Source organism: Artibeus jamaicensis, unplaced genomic scaffold (genome assembly GCF_021234435.1).
Source record: "Artibeus jamaicensis isolate MK-2021 breed Jamaican fruit bat unplaced genomic scaffold, CSHL_Jam_final contig_387, whole genome shotgun sequence".
NCBI classification, from domain to species: Eukaryota; Metazoa; Chordata; class Mammalia; order Chiroptera; family Phyllostomidae; genus Artibeus; species Artibeus jamaicensis.
This window is the reverse complement of record NW_026521812.1, coordinates 42,042,852-42,063,422: the sequence shown is the minus strand read 5'-3', so window position 1 is coordinate 42,063,422 and position 20,571 is coordinate 42,042,852. Positions and strand designations below refer to the sequence as shown.

At 37.5% G+C, this 20,571-nt stretch overlaps 1 long non-coding RNA gene across 1 annotated transcript in view; it reads right to left on the bottom strand.

Annotated features, from left to right (window-relative positions):
* LOC128627369 (uncharacterized) overlaps positions 1-19,386 on the bottom strand; it is a 37,480-nt gene extending 18,094 nt beyond the window's left edge. The window contains exon 1 of the long non-coding RNA XR_008391549.1: positions 19,291-19,386. This is a non-coding gene — a long non-coding RNA (uncharacterized LOC128627369). The remainder of the gene's footprint in view (positions 1-19,290) is intronic.
* Positions 19,387-20,571: the final 1,185 nt, after the last annotated feature.

Below are 20,571 nucleotides of genomic sequence, written 5' to 3'. Positions count from 1 at the left end.
ATGGCCTTAATTATGTGTAGGTACTGTATTTTGCCATGTATAATGTGCACCCATGTTTTTGCCTCAAACTTTCAGGAAAAAAACCCTTGTGTTTTAAATTTTTAATTCAATTATTTATTTATATTTAAGAACAAAACCAATGATCATGTTACATGGTATTATTTTGCATATATATATATATATATCGTTGCTTTCTAGAGTTACACTTTTAATGCATAAGCATAAATACAATAATTAAAAACATATATAGATATGGAATTAATACTACCAGTGTATAATAAACATTCTTATTTTTCCCTCAAAAATTTGGGCAAAAAAGTGTGCATTATTCATGGCAAAATACAATGTTTTCTCTATCTCCATTTTGCTGAGAGTTTTGGTCATAAATGGGTGCTGGATTTTATTAAAAGGTTTTTCTGAATCTATGGATATGATCGTGTGGTTTTTATCCTTCATTTTGTTTATGTGGTGAACTGCATTTATTGATTTGCAAATGTTGTACCATCCTTGCATTCCTAGAATAAATCCCACTTGATCATGGTGTTGTAACCTTTTGATGCATTACTGTATCCATTTTGTTAATATTTTATTGAGGATTTTAGCATCTATGTTCCTCAGGGATATTGGTCTGTAAGTTTCTTTCTTTGTGGTGTCTTTATCTGATTTTGGAATTAGGACAGTGCTAGACTTGTAAAATGTGTTGGGAGCTTTCTCTTTTCTTGAATTTTATGAAATACTTTGAGAAGGAGAGATGTTAATTTTTCTCAGAATGTTTGCTAAAATTCACCTGTGACGCCATCTGGTCTAGGGCTTTTGTTTTTTGGGAGGTTTTTTGTTTTTTTGTTTTTTAATTACTGATTCAATTTCATTAGGTGTATTCTGTCTATTTGGATTCTCTGATTCTTCCAGATTTAGTTTTGGAAGATTGTATGCTTCTAGGAATTATCCATTTAGGTTGTTCATTTCATTGGCATATAATTGTTCATAATAGTTTCTTACAATGCTTTCTATTTCTATGGTGTCAGTTGTTATTTCTCTTCCTTTATTTCTGATTTTACTTATTTGGGTCCTTTATTTTTTTGTTCTTTTTAAAAAATGTTTATTTAGTTATTTTTCAAGTACAGTTTTCTGTTTATTTCTCCCATCCCAGCCCACCCCTCCCCCATTCACCCCCCTCCCTCCCATTTCCACCCCCCTTAGTTATTGCCCCTGTGTCCTTTATACTTGTTCCTCTAAATCCCTCTCATTTTTTCCTCTTAAATTCCCTCCCCTCTCCCCTCTGGTTGCTGTCCACCTGTTCTCTATTTCAGTGTATTTGTTTTTATTTTGCTTGCTTGTCTGTTTTGTTGCTTAGCTTCCTGTTAAAGGTGAGATCATATGGTATTTGTCTTTCAACCCCTGGCTTATTTCACTCAGCATAATGCTTTCCAGTTCCATCCATGTTGTTGCAAAGGGTAGGAGCTCCTTCTTTCTCTCTGCTGCATAGAATTCAAAATTGTGGTACATATTGTTTTATTCTTGGTGAGTCTAGTTAAAGGTTTGTCAGTCTTGTTTATATTTTCAAAGAATCAGCTCTTAGATTCATTGATCTTTTGTATCTTTTTTTTTCAAAATCTATTTCATTTATTTCTGCTCTGCTCTTTTTATTCATTCCTTTTTCTCGCTTTGGGCTTTGTTTGTTGTTCTTTTTCAAGTTCCTTCAAATGTGAAGTTAGATTGTTTATATGAGCTTTTTCTTGTTTTTGAAGACAGTCCTGTAATGCTATGAATTTCCTTTTTAGGGTTGTTTTCTGTGTCCCACAGATTTGGGACCATTGTCTTCATTTGGATCTTCATTTTCATTTGTTTCAAGGTATCTTTTGATTTTTACCTTGATCTCATTGTTGACCCACTCATTGTTTATTAACATGTCATTTAGCTTCTGTGTCTTTGCATGTTTTTCAGTTTTCTGCTTTTGATTGATTTCTAATTTTATAGCATTGTGGTCAGAGAAGATGCTTGATGTGTGTTCAGTCTTCTTAAATTTATTGAGACTTGTTTTGTGTCCTAAGATGTGGTCTGTCCTAGAAAACATTCCATGTGCACTTGAAAACTACCATATTTTGCAATGCATAATGCATACCTATATTTTTGTGCACATTTTACATGGGATTAGTATACCCATTATTATACCCATGGTATGTAATCATTATATTCATGTATAATGTGCATACTTATTTTTCCCTAAAAAGTTTGGGCAAAAAAGTATATTATGCATGGCAAAATATGGTATGTATATTTTGCTGCTTTGGGGTGAAATGCTATGAAGATATCAATTATGTCCATTTTGACCTAGTGTGTTATTGAAGGGCACTGTCTCCTCATTGATTTTCTGCCTGGAAGATCTGTCCATTGAAGTCAATGGGGTGTTAAAATCTCCAAATATGACTATTTCTGTCCATGTCTCCTTTTATGTTCACCAAGATTTGCTTTACAAATTTAGGTGCTCCTCTGTTGGGTGCATAAATGTTTAATAGGGTTATATCCCCTTGTTGGATTGTTCCCTTTGTCATTATGTAGTGTCCTTCTTTGTCTCTTACTATAGCCTTGGTTTTAAAGTCTATTTTGTTGGATATAAGTATTGCTACTCCAGCTTTTTTTCTTTTCTATTTGCATGAAATAACATTTTCTAACTCTTTACTTTCAGTCTGTGTGTATCTTTTGATCTGCGATGGGTCTCTTGGAGGCTGTATACTATAAGTCTTGTTTTCTTGTCCATTCAGCTACCCTAAGTCTTTTGGTTGGAGCATTAAGCCATTTACCTTTAAGGTGATTATTGATAGCTATGCATTTACTGCCGTTTTATTGTTAGACTGTTTTCTCTGTTTTTTTTTCCTTTCTCTTTTTCTTATTCTTCTTCTTAAAGCAAGCCCTTTAACCCTTGTTGCAGTACTGGTTTGTTGTTAAAAAAACTTTTATGCATTTTCTTGTATAGAAAGCTCCTTATTTCTCCTTTGATTTTAAATGATAGCCTTGTGGGGCAAAGTAGCCTTGGTTATAGGTCCTTGCTTTTCATCCCCTTGAATATTTCATGCCCCTTCTTCTGGCCTGAAATGTTCCTGTTGAGTAATCAGATGCCAGTTCAATGGGGCTCCCTTGTGGGTAACTACCTGTTTTTCTTTTGAGGCTTTTAGAGTTCCCTTCTTGTCTTTTTCCCCCCTCACCCACATCCCCCAGTGCTTGTCTCTAAGATCTGAAACTGAGAGCCATGGGCCAGGAGCTCAGACATGTGTCACTGGAACTGCTATGGAACTAGAATGGAACCTGTTAGCCACAGCAGGTTGATGGATCATGAACAGTGTTTTCTCCTTGTCTTTAAGCCTTGTCATTTTAACTATGATATATCTTGGTGTAGACCTCTTTGGGTACAACTTGTTTGGGACTTTCTGAGCTTCCTGGATTAGTGTAACTTTTTCCTTCACCAAATTAGGGAAGTTTTCAGTCAGTATTTCTTCAAATAGGTCCTCGATCCCCTGATTACTCTCTTCTCCTTCTGTTATTCCCATGATGTGAATATTGTTACACTTCATGTTATCCAAAATGTTTTCATGTCTGTCCTTGATTATAAGGCTTCTCTCCAACTGGTGTTCAGTTGGTTATTCAGGATTCTTTCTCTACAATTCAGTTATAATTCCAGACTGGTTCTGGGAGGAGGTTAGTGTAGCTTCCATTTACTCCCAGATTCATTTTCAATACAGTATGTAGGCTGAGTAGCAAAGTTAATAAATTTTGTTTGATTTAGCTGTGATGTGTTTGTTGCCTAGATTACTTCAAATGTATTTATGAGATACCTCATCAGACTTAAGACATGGCACATAACCAAATTAACTGGTCCAAACAAGAATCTAAATAGCCTTGATTTAATTAGCACTATGCCAAACTTTAATAAAAAATTTCAGCATTTATTATTTATTGTTTATATCCAACTTCAAAAAAGATGAGGCAATTTTGAGTAACACATGAAACAGGCTGTGGAAATCATGTATTAAGAATTGAAAAGATCAAATACTCTTAAAGGAGTGGGAGAATGGTATACCAGGACATGTGATCACTCAAACTAGGTATAATAGGAGTTAGAATTCAAGCATGTGAAATATGGGGTAAATGGGACATTTATTATGTGCCCTCAATCCTGAGTGTTTCATTCCTCTATATTTTCCCACTTCACCTTTCTCATAGATTTACAAATATTTCTTATCAAATATCAAAACGAAAAGAAAAGCAACTCACAGTTTCTCACTGGTAGGGCAATACAGAAGGGTTGGTATTTCTTCTTAGGTGTCCTCCTTTCCTATTATTTATTTCTTGGTTCAATAATTAAAACCCACCCAATATTTGAATCACATGATAGAATCAGTCTATAAAATGGAAACTCTAATCTAATTTGTGACAATAACAAATAGCTCAGCTAATGCATTTTTGGTCATTGGCATTCAGGAAAGAGGTTATTCCAAAAGTCTGTGCCTCACAAGGAAAGCTAATGTTCATCAATCAGCTGTTGTTCTATGAGATAGATCCTTCAGAGTCTTTGTAGATGAGATTTGTGCTGAGTATTTTTGTTTACTTTTTAAAATGCCAGAAAAGAAAATCTTGTTGGTTTTTTACCCTAACTTATTTAATATAATCTATTAATTCATTCTGTTTGTCACTGGCTCTCAACTATTATTTTACTGACTTCACCTTGTCTTGCCTTGTTCCTATCCCTTTCTTAAAATTTGGCTTTAAAAAAGTGAAAGACTTAAGAATAATAACCACAAAGCCAGTAACAACTACAAAGAACCACACCCCTCCTTTTAGACAACACATAAATAGTCCCAGACAGATCTCTATCCTAAGAATTTCCTGAGAGGTAGATTCTACAATCCTTTCCATATTTTTAAGTGTTGTAATATTCAAAGATTGTCTTTTCTTAGTCATGCGTAAAGAAACCATCATCAAAAGTGTAAAATTAATTACCAGCTTTTGTTGTTGTTGCTTAACTCTGGGAATAGTATTATGAGCTCAAGAAGTAGTAGATACCTCTCTGTTTTGCTCATCTGAGCTATGTGCAAACTGAAAAATTCTGGTCTTTAAAAAAGCTTCATATATTAACTAACTACTATAGTTTTCTATGGAAATAGTCTATGTCATATTAGTGAGCTTATATTGAAAATGGGGTAGGCGTGGGAAAGACGGAGTATTCATTCTTTAAGAAATTAACTGTGAAGCTGAGAGAGTCCCAAAGACGTTGGATCCAAGGAGGAACATACAAATACACATCATCATTAAATTACCCAAGATTAAAGATAAGGAGAGAATCTTAAAAGCAGCAAGAGAGAGAATTACCTAGCAAGGAGTTTCTATAAGATTGTCAGCTAATTTCTCAAAAGGAACCTTACAGGCAAGAAGGGGCTGGAAACTATTGAAAGGTGTGAAAGGCAAGGACCTACATCCAAGATTACTCTATCCAGCAAAGCTATCATTTAGAATGGAAGGGCATATAAAGTACTTCTTAGATAAGTCAAATTAAAGTAGTTCATTATCACCAAGCTTTTGTCATATGAAATATTAAAGTGATTCATATAAGGGAAAGAAGATTAAAACTATGAACAGTAAAATGAAAACAAATTCACAACTATCAAGAACTGAACCTAAAACACATGCACATACACACAAACACAAAAAAACAAACTAAGCACACAACTAGAACAGGAACAGAATCACAGAAATGGAGATCATGTGGAGAGTTATCAGTGGGGAGGGAGAGGGGGAAGAATGCGGGGCAAAGATGCAGAGAATAAGAAGCATAATTGGTAGGTAAAAAATAAACAGGGGTGTTAAGAATAGTATAGGAAATGGAGAAGCCAAAGAACTTATATGTACGACCCATGGACATGAACTAAGGGAGGGATGTGGGGTATAGGGGGGAGGGGAATAAAGGGGGGAAATGAGACAACTGTAATAACATAATCAATAAAATATACTTCAAAAATAATGGTTAAAATACATTATCTGCATATATAGCACCTATTAAACATATACTTTTTGGTACCTATATATAAATATAAATCACAAAATAGATCATAAATCATAAAACTAGATATTCTGTCAGATATGGTCCTGTATTAGTTCAGTCCCCAAACATATGGAGAAGTTGAACCTAAAACATTACATAGGTAAGTATAAAACACAGGTGAGTAATTTCTAAACTGTAGCACTATTTCACACTTAATGAAAACAGCAAGCAAACCTATTTTGAGTCAAAGAACAGCATAGACAATCATGAAACAATAAAGTTATAAGTTGCGGCTGCACAAACTAATGCACTAGATTTTACATACGTGTCAAAGAGCTTAAGCTATACATAGATCTTTTCCAAATTTTATCACACCAAATGCACTTAGTCTGGACAACAATTTTGACTGCTCTGGCACTTAGGCTTGAATTAGATGATCTCTGAGGTCTCCTGTGACTCTAATTATTCAGTCTTAATTTTAAACAAATTATAATCTGTGGTTAAACTGTGACATGTTACTTCTCTCGATTCCTGGGTGGTCACTGGGTCTTCAGTGCATGTGTGGTGAGTGAGTGAACCCAGAATCTGCTTCCATAAGAGAAATGAAGTTCATTAGTCTTTGACAGTAGAAATGCTCAACTTACAAATTTTATTTTGCTGCATGCTACTATGTTTTTAAAATATCTCTACATGATCAAACAGCTATCATACTTGCATATCTGAGTGACAATAACCAGTCAGACACAAGTGTTCTTACAGCTATCGATTTTAAAAATTGATCCAGTTCATTAGATATGACATGTTTTCCTACAGCAAAAATGGTAGATGTCAGAGATAGGTTATCTTTTTGGTTATAGGAAATCAAAATATAAAGAAAGTGCAATTAGTCATCATAAAACTTTACTTTTAGAGGTTACTTTTATTTTGTAACTGAAGTACTTTCCACAACTCATCAAGGGCCTCCCAGTCTCTTGTAAGCCAAGATAACCTGTCACAGAAATTCTGATTCTCAATTCATCAGAAAGAAGGTTCTTAGGCAAATCTGAGAAGTGGGCAGGGTAAGGGATCGATGGGGATTATAATAGGTCCTGTACTAATTTCTTTGGTGACATTTCCACAAAACTAATGAAGTGCAAACTAGTGTCTGTTTCTTCAAATGTGTAATTAGTTCTAAAAATCAGACAAAATATATCCATGCAATATTTTATTCTTAAGATTGTTCTTTAGTGGCAAACTTCTTACTCAAAGAAAATATGACAGTCCTTAAATAAAGAGGCTGCCCACATTGCTCTTAAACAAGGAAAAATACTGTTAAGGCCTGTGTCTTTTTACTTGTCATTAAAAAAAATAGAAAAAATTTAAAAGTAATACATTGCAAAATAGAGAAATGTGTTTTAAGTTAGTCTTACCCAATTTAAGATATATTCAAAACCATTAAATTCTTCTCTATTTTATCCTAATATTTTATTTAGACTTATTGACCAATGCATTAAGTCCTATGATATTGGATCCAGGTTACCACAGGAAATATTCAAACGTAGCAGGGCTTACCAGGGAAAAAATGACAGTTCATTGTGTCTGCCTGTATGATTAAAACATTGCTTGTTTAGATGTGACCAGGTCATTAATATTAACATTGGTTTTTGACCCTTTATGTTTTTCTGGAGTATCAGTTTTACAGGCTGCTATTCTTTGTTCTTCTATGAAAGCCTGTAAAGGGGTTGAGTGTGGCAAATTATTTATTTCAGAAGAAGTCTAAAATCTGAAATTTTTGTTTTCTTAAATTAGAGCTATAGAACATCTCATAGACTTAATATTCAACACATGAGGGGAAGAGTGTCCAGGGCAGGCGATGACGTGCTTTCCTGTCCAGACAACATGCAGACAGCGCAGCATCAAAACTCTCAAAGTGAAGATTCATCTTACAAAAACAGTTTTGTGCAGAAGACAAGTTTTAGAACATTATTTAATTCTGCAACCTTTAATTCCAGGTTGCAACTTACTTATGTTGCAAACAGAAAAATAGAATGCCAACTTACTATGAGACATTTGTCTAAATCTCTATTTTACTACATGCAACACATTATTCATTCAGATGCATAAAGATCTTCAATGAAATATTAAAATAAAAATCCTATGCAGATGATAACCTATTCATGCCTTCTACTTTATATGCTGCTTATGTACTGCTTCTGAGGTGTGGGGTGCTGCCACATAAATCAGGGAGGAGGTTCCCCTTTAAGCAGAGGGGAGAGGGAAGGGAATTTAAGGGGAAAAAGGGGAGGGATTTAGAGGAACAAATAGGAAGGACACAGGGAGGAGAACTAAGGGGGGTAGAAATGGGAGGGAGGTGGGGGGCACGGGGTGGGGGGGCTTGGATTGGAGAAATAGACAAGAAACTGTACTTGAAAAATAACTAAATAAAATTTAAAAAAAGAAGATGGATCAAAAAATACAAGCTGGGGACTAGTTCGGAGCTCAGCAGTCCAGATGAGTGAGGATTTTAACTGTTGATTGCAGGGGGGGCTGGTTCTGTTGTGGGGCTGCAGAATGTCTTGGACTGTTTTTCAATGTTTTGGGTTTGGCAACCCAATGTGTGTTTTGCTAAGCACTTTTCTTTTCATTTTAAGCCCATGTGTATTATAAAGGAAATTTAATCCGTATGTTTTTGATTCCTTTACACTTAACTCATCAAAATATTGTTTTGTAAGAGTTATTTGATGTCCAAGAAGTCTTTGAGTATTTTTATAACTTTTAAAAGTTTTGTCTGTCCTTAGAAACAGGAAGTTGTGTTTTCTGCGGGAAAGTGGACTAAAAAAGCCCAGAGGCTAGAGTTAGATTTCAAACATAGGCTAAATGTTAAGATTAATAATAATATAGAAAACATTATATCAGACTTACTATGTGGGTGGCTGTTCTAAGTATTCTCGGTGTTTTAAGTTATTTAATTCTTGCAACTGTTATGTAAGGTAGGTGCTATTACTATCTCTATTTAAAAAGGGTAGTTAAGCCACCTGCCCAAGGTCACATAGCACCTACAGGTAGACCTGGGATCTAAAGCCAGGCAGTCTGGTTCTTTGTGTCTAAACTTTAACCATTGTATTATACTGCCTATTTGCAAAGTGTTACCCTGAAACTTAAGAATTTTGGACATTCCTTAAAATTAATTATATACCAATACTGTACTAGATACTGAGAAGAGCATGTTTACCCCTAAGAGAGTTTGTTTTGTGATGAGAACAAACAGATATGCAAACAAAACAAAAATGAATGAACCCTGAATGAAATGCTGCGTGTTTATTCAGTGTCATTTTTCCACCCAACGCCTTAGGTGCAGCATTACTGACATCAGGCTCTCTTCTGGTCATTAGAGAGGCAGCAGTCATGGAAGCTGTATCCTCACAGATAGCGGATATTGTATTCCTCCCTTTAGACCAGACCACAGCTGGAAACAATAAAAATGCCTGGGCTGCTTCTGATATTTTTTTCAACAATGATAGGTTAGGAGGCAGCTAGAGTGACTTTCAGCAGCCCCCCACCAGTCTGTGTTATTGGGAGAACGAGTTTGCTATGGAAGCCGGGAGCATCTCCAGTATCCAGCCCTGCTCCTCAGGTGCCCCTGGATATTTTGTTTCTAGCACAGCTCTTCCTTTCCTCAATGATATCAAGAAGCTAGTTTTCCTGTTTATGTAAAATAGTTTTTATTTTTAAAAGTCTTAACTAAGTTGAGACTTAGTTAAGAATAAGGAATAGAACACCTGAAAGACCTTTAAAGAATTTCACGTGTGTTGGTTTAAACTGGTATGTTTTACTGCACTTCAATAATGAACAAAAAATTATTGCAAAGACTTAAAGAAGTTGAACAGTTAGCTCATTATGTTAATGTTTATATGAAAACATTAAGGGTGCTTTTTATTATAAAAGTAATATAAGCATATTAGACACAATTTGGAAATCAGAATCTACCCACAGACACAGGTATAGCAGACATTTCTATTGGCTATAAATGTGCAGTGGCTATCATTGTCTTGCATACTTTTTATGTGCTTACTTTTTAAATAACTTTTCACATTAAGAGAAGAGAAATACCATCTCATTTTATAAAACGAAATATCACAGTACAATTTGGAAAGCTTCAATTTGGTTTTCCTTTAACTTTGAGAAATTCTACATTTTCTTAAAGGGGAAGGCAATTAAGACACTGTCTGAGTAACCAGAGTTTCCAGGACAAAGCTCCCCATGGACAGAACCCACCCAGGGAAGAGTAGGATGGAAGCCATGGGAAGGGCTCTGTGCAATGGTGAGCAAGTCACTCAACATTGCACCCTTTCCTCATGAAATTTGTCTTGGATTCCAAATATAATTTTCTTTAAAATGAACTTGGAAAGTGTAGAAAGAATGGATCCTACCAGCTGTATAAGACCCATAAAGTGGTTAGAAATAACACAATTTGTTAGGCCTATTACAAATGTATGCTGTCCTTCCCAGTCCTCAAAAGAAGTTGAGATTAACTGTATTTTATGAAAATTACTTTTCTCATCAATTTTGTTTGTGAGAACAAACACTTTTGAGAGGCTTAAACTTTTAAAACCTCTAAAATTCTCTATAAATTGGACCTTAAAATAAAATATGCTTAAATGCAAGCTGTGTTAAAAACTGTAAATTACCTCAAAGAAAGAGAAAGCATAATAATACTTTCATTTGTGTTGAAAAGTAATATTGACACATGTTAAGTAAAAAAAAGTCAATGCATTGAAAAAAGACATGTTTTTAATCTTTCCATCAAACGCCTCTGAGAAACCAGAATACTCTTGTTTCACACGACTTTCCGGGATCTGCCAATAATCGTCCTTAACTTTGAGAACTGTATTCAAATGTCAAGAGAATTAAGAAAAATTAACTGTCTTTGAGGGAAAAAAGGAAATCCCTGAGCCATGCTTGTTTGCCTGTTTCGACTTTGAATTATCTTATTCAAATAATTACTTTTTGCAGGTTTATTGCTGTTTTTCACTGTCTTACAACACTTCTCTCTTAAAAATACTCCCTTGCCCTTTGGCGTGTTGGCCAGAGCTGTGCTCATCTCCCTCCACCTGTCCTCCAATTGTGGGGAGCCAAGAAAGCTGCTGCAGGTGTGTTCAGTAGGAAAACAGAGGTTACACGGAGATTAAAGAAGACTCTCAATCTTATTTCAGCTTTGCAATTATAAGGTGTTCTCTCACCCTTGGTATTTTTCCTTCTAGTAACACAAACTAGGACAATGAATTCTTGTGATTTTAAAGCATACCTTTATTGATTTGTGTTCTTTTCCTGTACCTTCCCTGGGAAAAAGAAACAAAAAGCAACCAAATCAGTTGACTCCTGTCATGGCTATCAATCATAAATGCTGCACTTGCAAATAAATTTCTCACTTCCTATTTTCCCAAGAACAATGTTGTGTCCTCACCTTAAGAAAGCCATGAGTACTGGTTTTTAACAGTTTGGAAACTTCAGTCTCACTGCCTACTAAACAATACATATCATGGGCTAAAATTGATAACAATGTTGCTATTGCTATCTGGAGGTGGCTCTCTGAAATCTGTAGTAGGAGTTCAAGCCATTTACTTTGTCAAAACAGTGAACTGATTCCATAGCTAATGTATGCAGTGTGGTCCTGTCTCCTCTATGCTTAGGAAAAGGAAGGCCAGAGAGAGCTGAGTAGGCATATAACAGCGTGGGGAAAGGCGTTATTCCTGTAACTTTTTTTTTTGTTTGGGCCCAGGAACATCATCACACATTGTAAGTTGCCTTGCTTCAGAAAAGATTAATATCCCATGAAACACAAATAGTGAGTGTACAAGCACATCAACAGATGTGAAGGACTTCAACATAAAAATCAGGTCAAGTGAGCTCTCTCCCTCACCAAGGTAACAGACCAATTGAAAAAAAAAAAAGTGAAGCAGGTATGAGAAGGAGCAAGAATGGGACTAGATGTTATACATGAGAAGGAAAAGGACATACCGGAGGCGACAAGTCCATTTAGGGAAATGGGGAAGTCTTGTGTTTGAGTTTTGGTTCACTGTATCACAAGCTGGCTCTTAGGTTCTCTAAGCCATTTTTCCACCTCCTACAGGTCTTCCACTCCAGCAAGTGCCCTGGCACAGAAATTGGATGGGGGTGACCAAGGCACCTGAAGTTTTAGAGTCTGCGAGAAAATCATCTCACAGTGCTGATGAAATAAACAACAAACTGACTTCAAGGTCCTTCACTATTACTTCTTTACCTGCAGTCGTTCCTTGGGCTTGGACCTGCAACAGACCCTTGATTCCCGCCTTAGGCAAGTTATAACTGGTTCAGTAGTAGAGGAAGGGGAGGACGAGAATGAAGCCAGGAAGAGCAGAGAGTGTAGGCCTTGGCATCTTCTGTGTTCTTCATAAATGAGTGTGTGGGCCACAGAAATGGCTTCTTGCCTGGACAGAGGCTGCTGAGGGTGTAGCCTACCAAATGGAGGAGGGAGGTCAGTGGAGACAGAAGGTGATGCAGACAGCGGGCAGGCCTGGGTTCCTGAACCCCACTTCAGGAGCCGAAGTGAAACGAGGGAGCATCTCCTCAGCAGACATGCTGCAAAGGTGGGGGAAGGGAAAGAAGGAGAGCAAAGTGGACATTGTTGGATATTATTATGTGCTAAGTTCCATTTTAGGCACTACAAAAATGTTAATTGTTTAATCATTACAAACATTGGACAGGAAGAATTTTAATTCCCATTCCATAGATTTCCATATCTGAGAAAATTGGATTTCTGGTAGATTTTCAAATAATGAGTTTTGTAGAACTTTAGCATTTGGAGCAAGAGAACTGGTAAGATTTGAATCCAGAATTCACTGTTTTTAAGGCCAACGATCTAAGTATAGCCCACGAAAAAGCAGTTCATGACAGAAAATTTCTTTCCAGGGAGTTCATCTCACAAAGCACATAGAATATCTTTGTAAAGAATTTGAGTACCTTGTCAAAAATAAAAGAATTTAAGAGTCAGTGGGTGGGAGGCAAAATGAATTGATACAGAGAGGAAAACCCTGCTCTTTCGATGTCCCCCTCAAATGAGCCTCTGAGCCCGTAGTGGGAGACACCTTGAAGTTGCCATAGCTTCACTGAGCAGACACAGAAAGACCCACCAACCAAATTATGATTCATGAACCACACAGTACATTGAATCAGTTTAGAACATGTGGCAGGAAACAAGGGGCAAGAGATGGGGTGGGTTACCACACCTAGGATAGGATTCAGTGGGGTAGAAAGACCTCATCACCTGAATTTTGGAGTATGTTCTCTCTTTTTGGTGTATCAATCTTTCCTGCTGAATGTGTGATGATGAGGACAAAATTGAGGGTGAGAGGGGGGGTCACCATAGGCAGAAGGTGTCTGGAGCCCATATACATTTGCTTTATTGCAAAGATGCAGGGGATCTGCAGTCTTATGCAGTCCTATAAAGCTCACTGATAAAGGCTGGACAACCACAGCTTTCATCTGCATGGCCCTGGCAGACTGAGTTTAATCACCAACAGCTGATTAAAGGATTCTAAACTGCCCAAATATTTGATATTCTATGAATTTTATCCCCACCCCCCACTCCTGCCAATTACCACCATGTTTACCACTACCAGAGTTCTTCATTCCTCCGGGTAGACCACATTTGTGTCTGGTCTCAATTTTTCTCTCCGTGAAGGACTTCCTCTCTCTCTCTCATTCTCTCCCTCTTTACTCTTCCCTTCCTCCCTCCTTCTCTCTCTCTCTCTCTCTCAGTGTTTAAGGTCCTCTGGTGAATTCTATAAGCTTTTGTATATCTATAGAGAATGTTTATTTTACCTTTATTTCTGAAAGATATTTTTCTCTGTAAAGAATTCTAGGTTGACAGTTTTTTCTCTTAGCACTTTAGAGATACTTGTCCATTGTTGTCTGGCTTGCTTTGCTTGTGATGAGCAGTTGGGCATCATCCTTATCCCTCTGTACAAAGCGCATGTTCTTCTTTCGATGCTGTTAAGATGTTCTCTTTGTTTCTAGTTAAGTAATTAGATTATTATTTACTGTTCTTATGTTTGGGGTTCATTGAGCTTTTTGAATACTGTGGATTTGTAGATTTCATCATATACTGAAATATTTCAGCCATTATTATTGCAAATATTTCTCTGTCTCCTTTTTCGGGACTTCTAATTACATGTATATTAGATTGCTTGAAGTTGCTGTTCCATGATTCCTGGATGATCTATTCATTTTTATTCTATGTTTTTGTTTCTTTTCTCTGTGTGTTTTACTTTGGATAGTTTCTAACTGCTCTATCTTCAAACTCACTGACTTTCTTTCTATATTATTTACTTTGCTATTAACCCCATCCTGTCATTTTCAACTCTGGAATTTCAATTTTGGTCTTTTAAAAAAATATTCTGTGTCTATCCTTATCTCATTTATGTTTTCCTTTATCATTTTAAACAAAGAATATATTTATAATAACCATTTCAATGTTTTTGCCTACTAATTCTGTCACCTATATAATTTTTGAGTGTATTTCTATTGACTGATTTTTTCTTTGAGTTATGAGTTATATTCTTTTGCTTCTGGTAGTTTTTTTTTAAATTTTATGCCAGATATTATGAATGCTATCTTGTGGGATGCAGGATATTTTTCTATTTTTTTAAAAACATATTCTTGAGCTTTGTTTTAGAATTCAATTAAATCACTTGGAAACAGTTTGATCCTTTCAAGGCATGCTTTTATGCTTTATTATGTGAAAAAAGAATAGCGTTTAGTGTAGAGCTAATTGCTACCTGCTACTGAAGAAATACCCTTCTGAATACTCTACCTGGTTCCTTGTGAACAATGAAGTTTTTGTCTATGGTTGATGGGAACACAAACTCTTCCTACCTGTTTTTATTTCTGCAGTTTTTCTCCTATCAGGCAGTTTTCTCACACACATGCTAACCAGAATTCAGCTAAAAACCCAGGGAAATTGTACATTTCTCTGGCTCCCTTTTCTTCTCTACACAGTTCTCTCCTTCCCATGAAACTCACGGCTTTCCATGAAGTTCTCTCCTGTTTGGTACCCTCTAAATTCTAGCAGCCTTGGACTCCCTGAATTTGCAGGTCTGTGTCTTCCACTCACAGAAACTAATGGGCTCTGTCTGAGGTTCCCCTCCTTGCTCTGCGGCCTGGAAACACCCTCCATAAACTCCCGTCCAGCTTTCCTGTTATTTCCATCCAGTGTGGGGCTCACCACATTTGTTCTCATTTCCCCAAGGACTACTGTTCTGTGCTGCCTGTTTTCCAGTATCTGAAAACCATTAATTTATATGTTTTGTTTACTTTCTTAATTGCTTAAAGAGCAAAGTCTCTGTTACACCATCTCGACCAGAAGTGGTAGTTGCCTCATTAATGCTGGATGGTTATTTGCTCCTTCCATCCTTTCCTGTCTGTGTTCAGTACACGTATGCTCTCCTCACCTTATCTGTGACTAAGATGTCCTGACAGCTATTTGCTTACTTGTTAGATGTACACATTCATATTACAGAAGAGAGTAATTTTGAAAATGTTTTCCTTATTATATAAGTACAATGTGTTTATTTTGGAAAAGGTAGAAAATAAGCAGAAAGAAGAAAGCAAAAATCACCATTAAATCTTCTATATTGAGTTTACCACTTTGACATTGGCATTTCCTGATATACTGATATATATAGCAGAAGAACGTTCTCTTTAGAACAAAAACTCACTAATCACCCCACATTTGGGGAATGGCCAGTCTCATCTCAGATCTAGGGGATTCTTTTATTGGGAAACACCATTGTGTTTCTTGATGAGCTCCTCTGGCTAATGAAGATGAGGTGTCCTAGGGATATTACAGTCTAGTAGATAAGGAAAGAGATGACTTAATTGTTCTTCATATTAAAGAGAAAAGCCTATAATGTTCCAGCAGTTGTCCTAAAGTGGAGAAGAGGAAGATGAGAAAACAAAAGAAGGCTTGAAAAAGTCCATTATGAGGGCAATAAACTGGGATCTAAGGAGAGAAATTGGTCAAGTTTGCTTAATGAATTTTTAGAACATATATCTAATATTTAATGAGACATCATTATTTGTATTGTGTTGAAATCTCTAAAATTTTAGTAACAGTATGCTTTGCTATTGGTGCTTTGGAATTCATTCATTTACCAGATATTTACTGAGCATTTACTTTGTGGCAGGTACTATTCTGGGTGCTTGCAATAGAGATCCCTACCCGAGCTTGCATTTGAGTGAGGATCAAACAATTTAAAAAATAATAAATAAGTAATTTTATAATGTTTTATAAAATAATAAGCACTACAGAAAAAAGTAGAGTAGTGTTGGGGTAGGTGGGAGGTGAAAGGGCTAGTTTACAGTATCTAATAGGATGGTCAGGGTGAGCAAAGACTTCAAAGATGGAAGAGTTAACCATGTGGATATCTGGGGGAAGAATAATCTCAGCAAAGGGAATAGCCAACGTAAAGGCCCTGAAGCAAAAGCTGCTTTTCATTTCCATCCATGCTGAAATAAGCCAAGTGGTGAAAGACAAATACCATATGATCTCACCTATAAGTGGAACCTAATCAACAAAACAAACAAGCAAGCAAAGTACAACCAGAGACACTGAAATAAAGAACAAACTGGCAGTAACCACAGGGGAGGAGGGGAGAGGGATAAGGGGGAAAGTAGGGGAAGGGCCATCAAGGAGCATGTATAAAGGGCATGGACAAAGCCAAAGGGGGCAGGTTCGAGGGTGGGAGGCAGGGAAAGGTGGGGTGGGTGGAGACAACTGTACTTGAACGACAATTTTTAAAAAGCTGCTTTTCATGTGAAGGGCCAGCAAGGAGGCCAGCTTACTGTTTTATTACTCATAATCAGAAAAATAAAATAGATGTGTATATTCAGTCCAAGTGTGTGCTTTGGTAAATTTATCAATTTTAGGGAAAAACAGTGTTTGGATTTAGGGACAACAGCAAGAAATCTAAGCAGACGTTGCTTGGAGGACTGAAGTAGGATGACTATTAGCAATGAAATATTAAAAATGGCTCAAAATGGCAATAAAATATATCTCGAGTGTATCAGATTTGTTGTTGATGTTATCTTAGTAGTTAATCTTATAATTGTTTAGCTCCATGCCCCAGTCAGCTTATACACTATAGAGGTCATTTATAACTTTTTGTTTTTGTTTTTTTTTTTTTGCCACTTTCTTTTGAGGGTCCTTCCCATCTCAGGCAGTGTCAGCCAACAGGCATTAATGGCCTCTAACCCATGAATGAGGCCATAAAATAAGAGTACTTCAAACCATTGGCCACAGTAATTGGTTCTAGGATGGGAAAATTACACAATGCAGACATGGGTCCTTCTGAACATCGATGTGGACCCTACAGGTTGCATTCCTTTTTTAAGAACACCAGCTACAAAGATGACCTGAGCTCAGTGGATATATGGCTGATGTGGAAAAACTTTTTGATGAAAAGAAGAATTAAGAGGTAGAAAGAAAGAGACAGAGAGAGACAAAGACAAAGGGACAACAAGACAGAGAGACACAGAGAAACTAATGACATTATTTGAAATCCTGAATCCAGCCATGCTGGAAATCAGCATCACCCCTTTGATTACACATTATGTGAGCTAATAAATCCTTCTCTTAAACTAGGTTGAGTTAGGATTTTATCACTTGCAATCCAAAAAAAAAAAGTTGTTACATAAGAACTGTTGCCCTCTCCAAACTTTCCCCAGGATATTTCTGGCAGTCTCAGGAGGGGTCTTAACTGACTCTAGGATTGGTCTGAGCTGTGCCTCTGAGTTACCATTACTGGCAGGGCCCAGAGGGAGCTCTGCTGCTCTCAGTATGAGCTAAACCTGAAATCTGCTGGCAGGGGAGCCACTGTCTCTGCAGAAAGGAGTCCCTATCACAGGGTGAGGATCCTGCTGACTGCTCTGGGAAGTTGCTGAATGTGAACAGTGGAAAGGCTTCCACTTATGTTTTTTATTTAGAAGTCTCAAAGCAAAGCTTCTTGAGTCTCAAGATGCAGCTAAATAGAGTGTAGACCACCCTTTCAGTGGCCACATACATGCACATGTCTTCGGAGAGCCTAAGCAAGCTCTACACCTGGGACCCCTCTGCCTTTGTCTTTCAGGCTCTGCTGCAGGGCAGCTCATGTGCAAGCTTCCACACACTGTAAGGGACGCCCCCAGGGACCCTGACACCCCATTTCCACTGCTAATTGGCTTTTACTTGGTTTTCCCAGATTCAGCTGATATAGCTTCATATATACAGTGTTCTAATTATATTTATTTTATATTTTATTTCAATAGATGTCTCATTCTTAATTGGTTAGGGGAATGGGCCACCAGTGGGTGGGGCTGGTATGGTCATTTAAAAATGCCTTGCCATTTTAAAATCCTCAGTCTCGTTCAGTGGGCTCAGCCAACTACGTACAATGTGGAATGGATTTAGATCGCCGAGGCTGGGTGGCATTGAATAGGTGAGCCTGCCATGTAGGCTATTTGTTTTTGAGCCAAGTCTATGAGAATGACAGATTCTGTTAAAAAAACAAACAAACCAATAAACCTTCCAGTCTCAAATTAAGAAACAGATGTACTAGTGATTTATCAAGCTATACCAACATTTTCACAAAATAATCAGCATTATGGTAATTAATACCATAACAGGCATACATAACATCTCTTATGGGCAGACATTGTGATAGGTGCCTTCTTAGTCTTTCTGATTTGATTTAAAATGAACTATGCAATGCACTCTCTAAGTATGCAAGTGAAATCTGGAAGTAACAGTTGAATAAAATCTTTAGTAAATTTGAAACTGCCCAAAAGTTTTATATTCTATGAAGTCAAGTTAAGGCTTATTTATCTGGTTAGAGGTCTGGGGAGTAGTTGTTGAATCAGTCACCACAGCACACACACAAGGATATGGCTGTAAAGAGGGTGGTAGATGTTAGGACAGGTCCCCCATGCCTTTTGCTGGAGAAGCAGCATTTGACACTTATCAGACATTTAATTTACAAGCCTAGAGAAACCAAGAGTGCAATAGGATATAAAGCATTTGGTCCTTTCCCCCGCCCCCTGCAAACTTAGAAGACTGTGCTCTAAAATTGCCAGATAAAGGCAAAATCTTAGAAGTAATTAGCAAAAGCCCAAACACCTGGAAGCACTCAACACACGTAGAACATCCCAGTAAAACACATATTTCAGGATTTGTGACTGTATCTCTTATTTATCCTTTCTTTTACCTTGTAATGTTTCCACCCATTTCTCTGAAGCCCGCTCTGTGGGTCTCAGCAGAGCCTGCCCTTCTGCACTGCGGTGAGTCACGTCACCGCCTCCAGGTCTCCAAGCTCAGTTCTGGCCCCAGCATACCATCTTGTAGCTGACTCAGCAGTCATGGGTTCCAGCATCTGGGGAAGTCTCTGCCTCTTCCTCTTCCTTCCTTCTCCTGCTGCACACACCAAAACATGCTGAATTGCTAAAAGAACACAAAAGAACAAATGAGAACTTAAAATGAAAGAAGACACGATGTACTTTGTTGTTCTTCCATTGCTCAGTGTATTGAAGCAGACAGGTTCTGAGTAACCGAGTGCACTGCCTGGCACAATGTGCGGAAAAAAGGTTTGATTATTTGTCAGTCATCCTGGCTGGCCGAGAGAACTGCCTCTTGCCACTGGTGCCATGGAGGAGCATTTGGGCCAAGTGTCTGGTCCCCCAGTGTTGTTGTTGGAGTGCAGTCCACCCATCGGCCCTGCGGAGCAGCTGTGCTTTGAAGCAGCGGCGCAGTGCTTAAACAGAATCGTTAGTGAACTGGAGGCCCGGTCCCTAATTTAAAAGCTCGCTGCCCTCCTAGGCGAAGTACCAGTCTTTGTCAAAGTTGGCCAGTGTTTGTAAAGCTTCAACATTTTTTATCATTCTTTTGTTAAGTAATGAAATGAGTTATATTAAAAAGGAGCAGCACCAAGAGGAAATGGAAGCACCTCAGAGGTGAAAAACCAATGAGTAAATATTTGTACATTCCTCCAATGGTGGCAAGTGGGAGAGGGAGGCATCGTTGGAAACTAGGGAATTCCTTTCTTTCTTCTTTGTGGATTTTTCCACATGATTATCATAAACTGTGAAAGGATTGGAACATCTTGACTTGCTGCAAGCTTTCTTAATTTTAGCAACTAAAAACATGACCCTTCCATTTTCTTTTCTTCTTCGCTCCAAGAATCTATACACCAGGACTTTCCCCTCTCTCTAAATCAAACATCCCTCTTTCAGTATGTGCTGGTGTTTTTCCCCTCAAAGTCAGGGCTGTCCGTCAAGGTGAGCAGGTACCTTTTCAAAAATATGTAGCTTCTTACTGTTTTCTGTTTCTGTGTGCGTACTGGATTTTCTTTTTTTCCACAACTAGCAGAGTTGTAGATGGTCAGTGATAATTTTTCAGAGGGTAATTTGTGGGGCAATTGTGACTTGAAACAGCATCTCACCAGCCCACAGCCTGCCACTTCCCCTCCGTGTCCATGGCAGACGTTATGTAT